Below are 9,546 nucleotides of genomic sequence, written 5' to 3' on the forward strand. Positions count from 1 at the left end.
ATGGAATGCACAGCAGCCCCCATTGTCAAAGAGGAATTCCCCCTAGAAAACAAACCTATTTTTACTATGTCTTAACAGTCATTCCTTCCAGGAGTACAGTCTGATGAATTTTGTCTCCTCTTTTTTTCAGTCTTGTAGTGCACATGAGCTTCTTTTTAAAAGGATTTTTTGTTCATTATTTTAAGTGCAGGTGTATGCTTGAATATATGTGTGTTCACCATGTGTGTGCAGGTATCTGCAGAGGCTAGAAGAGGGCTTTGGATTTCTTGGAACTGGAATCATAGGCAGATTGTGAGCTGCTGATATGGGAACCAGGAACCAAGTCCTAATCTTGTGCAAGAATAGCAAGTGCCTCTTCATTGCTGAGCACCTCTCCAGTCCTGATATTAGCTTCTAAACAATTACATAAACGTAAGTCAATACATAGCTAGTGTCTCACAAATGTCTGCTGATGAGTGGAATAACTGGTCTTTGGGGGACTAGTGAAAATCTGGTTGCTAAAGAACAACACACATTCAGATTTCAGACATAATACAAAGGATAAACTTAGATGAGAAAGGACCTATCATGCTTTCAGAATATCCCATGCTAAAAACCTATTGTGCTGTGAAGCAGTTTGAATTCTCATATTTCATGCTGAGACACTGGCCTTTGAGAACTAGGTGAGAGACAGAGAGGGAGAACACAGGGCTTGAGTCTGTAACCTCTACATTGGAAGCTCAGCCCAGCACCTCTTGTACACATGGTGCTCACAGACTTTAGTCAGATGACCACTTTGTCAACCTGACTCTTTATGGTAAAGTACCACATCTGTTCTTTCTTTGTTTTCTTGCCTGTTTTGAGACAGGGACTACTGTGTAGCCTGGGCTAGCCTGAAGCACAATCCTTCTGCAGCAGCCCCCATGAGTACTGGGATCATAGGTATGTCTCACCATGCCCATCTCATTTTGTTCATATTAAGGAAGGAGGATTGGAGGAAGCTAGTGGTTAGGAATATCTAGGGTAGCACCGATCAAGAGGAGGTGAGAAAAAAGGTCGTTTTTCAGGAGAGAAATTTCTCTCTGACTGGAAGAGTTGCTGTGAATTCTATAAACTAAGTATTTTAGTGTTGATATTAACATCTTTCTCTTAAAATGACTTTCTTATCCTTTTGGTTATGTCAAAGTCACTGCTTTATTGCTGTGAAGAGACACCATGATCTCACAACTCTTATAAAAGAAAGCATTAAGTGTGGCTTGCTTATAACTTCAGAGGTTTAGTCTATTATCATGGGAGTGAGTTTGTGGTACACAGGCAGGTGTTGTGCTGGAGCAGTAGCTGAGAGTTCTACATCTGGATCTTCAGGCAGCCAGAAGAGAGAGCTACTGTGTTTGCTTGGGCCCTTGAAACTTCCTCCAACAAGGCCACCTCCTCCTAACCCTTCTCAAGTAGTGCCACTCCCTGATGACTAAACTACAAACATATGAGCCTACTCAAACCACCACAGGTTACAATCTTTAGCTTTTAACTTCTGAGCCACCTCTAGCTCTAAAAGAAAAAAAAAAGACTTTTGGAGAGTCAGAGTGAAGAAGCAAGTCTGTCATTGCTAATATACCTGCCATTCAAAATGACATCTTGCCTGAGGAATGGAACCAAAACAGTACAGGAACATCACAAAGATCATTAAAAATTGGGAGATAAAGGATGGTGAGACACCTGGGAGCTGATTTAAGGGCCATTGGTCATGCAAAGGTTCAGACCCCTGACCTCCCCTCTACCTTAGGCTTTACCAGAAACTATGAAGGTGAAGGTCAATCTGTTCCTTCTCTATACAGCCATCCTGAGGACACTCTGTCAGACAGAAATGATACTAGGGTTGGTAAGTCTATAGGTAAATATTTAAGTCAATAAAGAGAGGGCAGCTGACATGAAAACAACTATAACATCAAAGCTAAAATTTCATCTAAGGGCCAGAATTTGTCGGCAAGCTAAGGCAATAGAAGAAAAGGGGGAAGCAGTTATTGCTGATCAGAGAAGAACTTGGAGACAGTAAACAAAAACAACAACAACAAGCCACACAGTGTCTGCAAGAAGAGTCTAGTGGATGATGCTAGAGTATGAGACTGAGTTATATCCAAAAAAACAAAGACAGATAAATAGGAAAAGCTTCATTTGAGGAGGACAATATGCCCATTGTCATGTGAACTTGTCAGTAGGTCTTGTGTATGGGAAGCTCCATGGAGACATTTGATCTGGGTTTGGAGGGACTTGTCTGTTCTATTGAGGAGTTAAGACTGTATGCTACATTCCACTGAAGACAGCAACTGTGGAGGGGAGCCAGCCTGAGCCTAGGAGACAAGCTGTGTGTGCTTTGGAGGGCAGAGCTAGAGGAATGGAACTGGTAAGGCCCCTTGGAGCCCAGAAGATCGTGAGAATCCCAGATGTTCAACACTGAACTTTTTACATGGTTAGACTTGGGTTTTACTTTGATTTGAGTATAAATGTAACCTGCTTATTCCCTATTGGAATAAGAAAGTATTTAACTTGTGTTTTGATTTCAAGAGAGCTCCCAGTTAATATACTTCAGATATTTTAGAGAGTCTTGAATAGTTTAGGGAATCTTTGAACTTTGAAAGAGATGTTGGATATTTTAAAAGACTGAAATTTTAAAGTGTTTGACATTTTACAGACTGTGGGTGTTTCTAAGTTGTTTATGTTCTATGCTGTGATATTGATAGTAATGTGAGATCTTGGGGGATAAACAAGAAAGGAACAGTTATGGTTTCATGGTAACGTATTGGTGTGTCAAGATGACAAAAGGTCAATTGTGCAAGTTAGAGTTTGTGTCAGCTCAAAAAAAGTCAGAGCTATCTGGGAAGAGGAACCTCAATCGAGAAAATGACTCTATTTGATGGCTTGTAGGAAAACTCCCAATTAATGATTGATGTGCATGGACCCAGCCTATGGTGGTGTGATGCTATCACTGTGCATGTGTTCCTGGGATGTATAAGAAAGTATGATGAACAAGCCACAGAGAGTAAGCCAGTAAGCAGCATTCCTCCATGGCTCCTGCTTTAGTTCCCATCTCCAGGTATGTGACTTGAGTTTCTGTCCTGACTTTCCTCAATGATGGACTGTAAGCTGTAAGATGAAATAAACCCTTTCCTCTCCACATTGCCTTTAGTTGTGGTTAGTTTGTCACAGCAATAGAAACCTTAACAAAGACACATATAGTAAATAGACTTAATTGTCCACCATACAAGAGAAAATTTGAATAGTTATTATTACTCATAGTATGCTGGTCCAGTTTTGTAGATTAGAGGGCAATATCTGTGGTTATTCTGGTTTATCACTAAGCCAAATGAGGATAGCTTTATATGCATGTGTTCTAACTGTGAACTATTATTAATAGTCCTTGTCCTTCTACAATTATTTTTAGCTATGAGTTAAACTTAATGTGGTCTTGTATATTCTTTCCCATAATGTTCTTAAGAATGTGCAAAAGATTAGTTCTGATCTAATTTAGGGAAAGAGATGGCTGAACCCACTGATGTGTTTCTACTGGTGTGAGTCACTGGAGAGGTTCACTAAGCCACAGAGATGTTCCAAAACAGGTGTCTACAGCTGTTTTTAAGAACAAATAATGTGCTGGCCACGAAAGTGCAGCTCTCAGATTTCCGATTGCTGGACATGCAAGTGCCAGTCGGTCTCAGCTGGTGTGTCCTGGAACCCTTGGCGCCAAGGCTATTCTGCCCAAAGGATTCCTCCAGCCAATGATTGAGTGTAACAGGAATTGTAAGACAAGGGATGATGCTGATGGTAATTTTGGCTCAAGAACTCCACAGTGGCCTTCATGAGACCTGTATGAAAGTCAGCCTTTGCTCCTTCTTTCTCCTATACTGCAGTCCAGTGCTATTTCTAACCTACTCTGACTACTTCTTCACATCGTCTAACAGTCACTTCCCTTAATAAACGTCTAACACATGGTATCCTATCTTCCTCTTAGAGGAGATAGAAGAGCATAAGCACTATTAGAAATATAGCTCCACAAAGTCTAACTCTCAAGTGTATTTATTACAGTTGTCTTCTAATAGGAGCAAGGGGAAAATTATTAACGAGCACATTCACGGAAGACCCACTATTTCACTTTCATTTTCTGCTATGTTTGTGATAACTTTTATTCGAATTATCTCAAAGTCTGTCTCCAAGGACAAGCATCAAACTGCTCCATTGAAAACAATGGACTCCTTTGCTTTTATTTTGGCAGGTTCCCAGTCCTAAGTCATAGTTAGAAAAGCTTTTATATTCTTCTTTGGTAGATTTGTGAAATTAACTAGGACCTACATTTTTTGTATGCTTGTGTTAAAGGTGTGTGGAACATCTGTGGTGAGAGCCACTAATACTCCAGTGACATATTATAACACATTACCACTGCAGAGATACAGATTATTGTCTAGATTTCTTCCTCTAGTAAGAAACAAAGGTGGTCTTACATCTGTAAACTCCGCCACCTCTAGGTCATATACAAACTTCAGTATTTTATTGAAGACTTGAGCTGTCTGGGATTCAGCAAAATTAAGTTAATCTGAAACTAACAATTATCATTGATCTCTAGGAAGTCTTTAATTTCTTTCTTTATTTCTTCCTTGACCCATTGGTGATTCAGTTGAGCATTATTCAGTTTCCATGAGATTATAGGCTTTCTGTAGTTTTTGTTGTTGTTGAAATCTAACTTTATGCCGGGCGGTGGTGGTGCATGCCTTTAATCCCAGCACTCGGGAGGCAGAGGCAGGCGGATCTCTGTAAGTTCGAGGCCAGCCTGGTCTACAGCGCGAGATCCAGGAAAGGCGCAAAGCTACACAGAGAAACCCTGTCTCGAAAAACCAAAAAAAAAAAAAAAAAAAAAAAAAAAAAAAAAGAAATCTAACTTTAAACCATGGTGGTCTGATAGAACACAGCAGGTTATTCCAATTTTTTGTATCTGTTGAGAATTGCTTTGTGGCCAAGTATGTGCTCAATTTTAGAGAAGGTTCCATGGGGTGCTGAGAAGAAGGTATATTCTTTTTTTGTTAGGATGGAATGTTCTGTAGATATCGATTAAGTCCATTTGAGTCATAACATAAGTTAAGTCCTTTATTTCTCTGTTAAGTTTCAGTTTGGCAGATCTGTTCAGTGGTGAGAGTGGGGTGTTGAAGTCTCCCACTGTTAATGTATGGGGTTTTATATGTGATTTAAGCTTTAGTAATGTTTCTTTTACATATGTGGGTACCGTTGTGTTTGGAGCATAAATGTTCAGAATTGAAACTTCATCTCAGACTCTGAAATATCGTATCCACTAGGCACAGTAGAAAAATCATCTTTAATCAACGTGACCAATATGATGCCCATATCGTCCTATACATTTTAATGCACAACTTTATTCAGGCTGAAGATACTGAGATACCAATGGGGTTAGAGAGTGGGAACTGGGACTCACTGATGGTCAATATCCCCACAAGAAGGATGGAGAATGTAGTTTAGGGATAGACTGCTTACCTAACCGTGTTCAAGTCTTCTGGTTCTACCCCAGTACCACAAAACAAAGATTCTATTTAAAAACAAAAAAGCAAAAAAACAGAAAACCTCTTGCAGAGAATGAGCAAGTTAATATCCATGTGCATGCAAAACTAGCACTTTTATTGTTTTTTCTGAAAACACAAACAATTATTGTTTTCTCTCCCCAAATTTCTTATGATATTAAAACAAATCCTTTTCAAGGTCTCCCATTATACTGAGATTTCTGATCATGGATATCTTTAATTTCAACTGAAGCCAAATAGACATCAGTCTGGTTAGTAGGATGAGGGTGGATATGGATTGAGAAGCCCAGAATCACAGGACCTAAGTTACCCAGTACTTTAATCTTTTGTCCAGGTAAGTTCCAATAAGTAAGACTAAAACTTTCATGGTTGAGCAAACTGAATCATATTTTTAATCAATTTTCTTCATATGAACTTGATTCAAATTTGTTTCCCTGAATGCATCAGGTCATTGGTAAGGACCCAGAGACTAGTGTGTTAAGATATAGAGTATTTCCATTCATTACCTTTGACAGAAGACATGGCAACCACTAAAATGAACCTACTTTGCTCCCTATCAGACAGTAATTTCAGAATGGAGAGGCCAAAAATTTTACTGAAAAATACGATTTCATTTTCAAGTGTCCCAACTGAGTTTCTACTAGGTCAGTGTGTTGGTCAGTCATGCATCGCTGCGACAAGATACCTGGAATGAAAAACTTAAGAAAGGGTCTGTTGGGGCTTAAAGTTTCAGACATTCCTGCCTATGCTCTGTTTCCTGTTGCTTTGGGAAGAGGCAGAACATCATGTCAGGGAATGTGTAGTGTAGCATGCTTGTGATCCTCATGGCGTTTGAGAAACAGAGAGAGGGAGGAGCCGAACTTCCAACACCCCATTCAAGGCCACATTCCTAATGAACAAATTTCTGTTAGGTCTCTCCTCTTAAAGGGACCTAATTAATTCGAGTCCAAGCCTTTAACACAGGAGTGTTTTTTTTTTGTTTTTTTTGTTTTTTTCGGGGAATGGAGGTTATACTTCTAACTATAACAGTTGGTGAGTCCTACTAATGGTTACACTAGACTTCTGTGGTCAAGACTTTCATCTGGTGGGGACTGGAAGAATGGCTTGGGCATTAAGAATGCTTACTGTTCTCAAGGAGGAGCCAGAAATCAGTTCTCAGCACTCATGTTGAGTGACTCACATGCTAATTGTAATTCCAGGTGATCTGATGCCCTTTTCTGGTCTCCATGGCACCTGCATACATGTGACAGACACACACACATTCACAGATACATACGAATGCACATAGATAAAAATAAATATCAGAAAAAAAGATTTACATCTTGGAAAGTAGCTACCTAGTGATGACATTCCAAAGTGTCTTCTTCAATGTGCTTCATATAATTTTACTTCCCTTTGTTTTGAGTTAATTGCATGGTTCGTTGCATCATTCTGAGAATCAGCTTAAATATCACCTTCACAAGCTTCCCTAGACCACATTCCATAAAACAGCAAGCAAGCCCACTTTATGGGCCCCCACCCAGAGATCCACTTTCTTATCCTTAGCTACAATATTTTCCTTCTATACATCATATCACGTCTTCTTTTAGAACTTTTATGTTCATATTAGAACATAGCACCATGAGGACCAGTGTCCCAGTCAACTTTGCCTAAACTGTACACAGCTTAGAGTCACCTGAGAAGGGAATTTCAGCTGAGGGATTGCTCACATCAGCGTGGCCTTTATTATAATTTGATGCAAAGGGCTCAGTCCGATGAGGGTGGTACCTTTCCCTAGGTAGGTAGATGATCCTGGTCTTTATAAGAAGGATAGCTAAGCATGAGTCAGTGAGAGAGCCAGCAATCAGAGTTCCTCCATGGTCTCTGCTTCAAGTTCCTGCTTGAGCTTTTGTACTGACTTTTCTCAGTGATGGACTGTAAGTATATAAGAACGGAAGGATAAGCCAAATAAACCCTTCTCTACCCAAGCTGCTTTTGATCAAGGTGTTTTATGACAGTAACAGAAAGAAAACTAGAGTAGCAAGAGGTTTGTTTTATTTACTTATATTTCTAGGCCCTAGAACAATTTTGGTAAATGTACATAAATATGTATGAGTGAATTTGCTTGCTAGACTAAAATAGGGCACTTCAGTGTTGAGCAGCTATTGTACAAAAGCCCCAAATTTATGATGATTCAATGAACGTTTCTTTAAAAATTATTTTTAAATGTGTATGGGTGTTTTGCCTGCAGGTATGTTTGTGTACCATGTGTGGGTGGTTCTGCAGAGGCCGGAAGAGGGCATCATATCCCTTGGAACTAAAGTTACAGACAGTTGTGTGCTGTCAAGTGAGTTCTGGGAATTGAACTTCGGTCCTCTGGAAGAGTAGCAAGTGCTCTTCACTGCTGAGACATCCCTCTAGACCTTCCATATGAAGAGGTTTGATTTAACTTGGGGAGGTAATTATCCTTGTGGTTCCATTTAGTTTTTCAGAGAAGTTGAAAGTCAAATGAAGCCAAAATTTTTACCAGCTTAGTTTCCTGTCACACACAGGTTACATATTCAGTGAGGTAATTTGGATACTGAAGAAAATGTTTTGTACTACCCTTTGTTAGATTACACATACATACATACATACACACACACACACAATCTAATGTAAATGAATGTTTAAATTCATTTTGACTTTCAGTTCTTTCCATGTGGTTCAATTATAGCACTTCGCAAGTGGATTTTATGAATATTTGAATGGATCTCTGGCTGGAGGGTTCATGGACCCTAAGGACATAGCTACCTCTCCCAAGGAAGAACAGACAAGTACCCCAATGCACTTCCTGTTTTTCCCAGGAAAGGTTCAGAGAATCTGTACTGGGAAGTGAAGATGCCTTCAACCATCCAACAAGTGACTCGGAGGAGCTGATACCATTCCAGTTTCATTCTGGTTTACCAAACACGTTTATCAAATAGTCCTTACCCACGGTACCTCTTGTGTATTTTGTACTCATTGTTCTAAAAAATTGTCCTTTGTGCCTAGTTAAGAGGAATGCAGATTGGAACCACTGTCTGAGGAGCAAAGGCTCCTGCTCTGTGAAAGCCTTGGGCACTCAGGAACCTTCGTTGCACACTCAGCCAGGCCATACTCTCCTGTTGTAGATAAACAGGTTCCTAACACACTATCAGACTAGATCATTCTGAGACCACCAGGAGATGAAACAAGGCCACGTTGTCTGAGCAAGACACAAAATGCTGACAACTTTCTGTCTTTTCGAGCATGAGCAGCTGCAACTTTTTCAAAAGCAGAAACAGCTTTATATCCACTTTAGTTCGACTCCGTGCAGATGGACTTAATTGGGATTCTGGCTGAAGAACTGCCAGTGCTCCTCAGCAGCATCATATCCACCGGAGAGCCTTATTTTTTCCCACCCTCTCCTAAAGTATCCAAACTACTTCTCAAGTCACATAGAAGCTTAAAAAATGTGGTAGGATGAAGATAGATTCTTCCAAGTGCAAGGGGAATATAGCTGAAAAGTAGATCATAATGTGTAGACAGTGGCCAAAACCTGAGAAATGGGTAGGAATCTTCTACCAACTGGCCCCATGCAAGAGCAAAACTTGTTAAAGTTAGTAAATGAATAGAACAGAACATCTTAAAGTCCTTTTTGGTTCTTCATGAAGTGTTTCATGCACTAGGGCCTTGGGAAAGAATAGTAATTAAACATCTAATACCAATGCCCCTTTGAACACTATTTTGTTCCAAAAATCCTGCAAGCCTGCTAAATAGGAACCTTAGTCACAAGACATGCAAGAAGAGCAGCAGGTTTTGTGTTTTGCAGAATAGCCATAGAAATAAGGGAAGGTTAAGTGTCCTTGAATCTTGCCAGACTAGAGTGGCTAAAATTGCAATCATGGAGGACTTGTGATCACTTAAACTGGCACAGCAGATGAACCCCAATGCCTGCTGCCCTCATCAGCTAGTCAGTAGCTTTGGTTCAACCACATCCTCGTCAATC

This window comes from Peromyscus californicus, unplaced genomic scaffold, assembly GCF_007827085.1.
Source record: "Peromyscus californicus insignis strain IS unplaced genomic scaffold, ASM782708v3 Scaffold_6__1_contigs__length_162567912, whole genome shotgun sequence".
In the NCBI taxonomy this organism is placed as follows: Eukaryota; Metazoa; Chordata; class Mammalia; order Rodentia; family Cricetidae; genus Peromyscus; species Peromyscus californicus.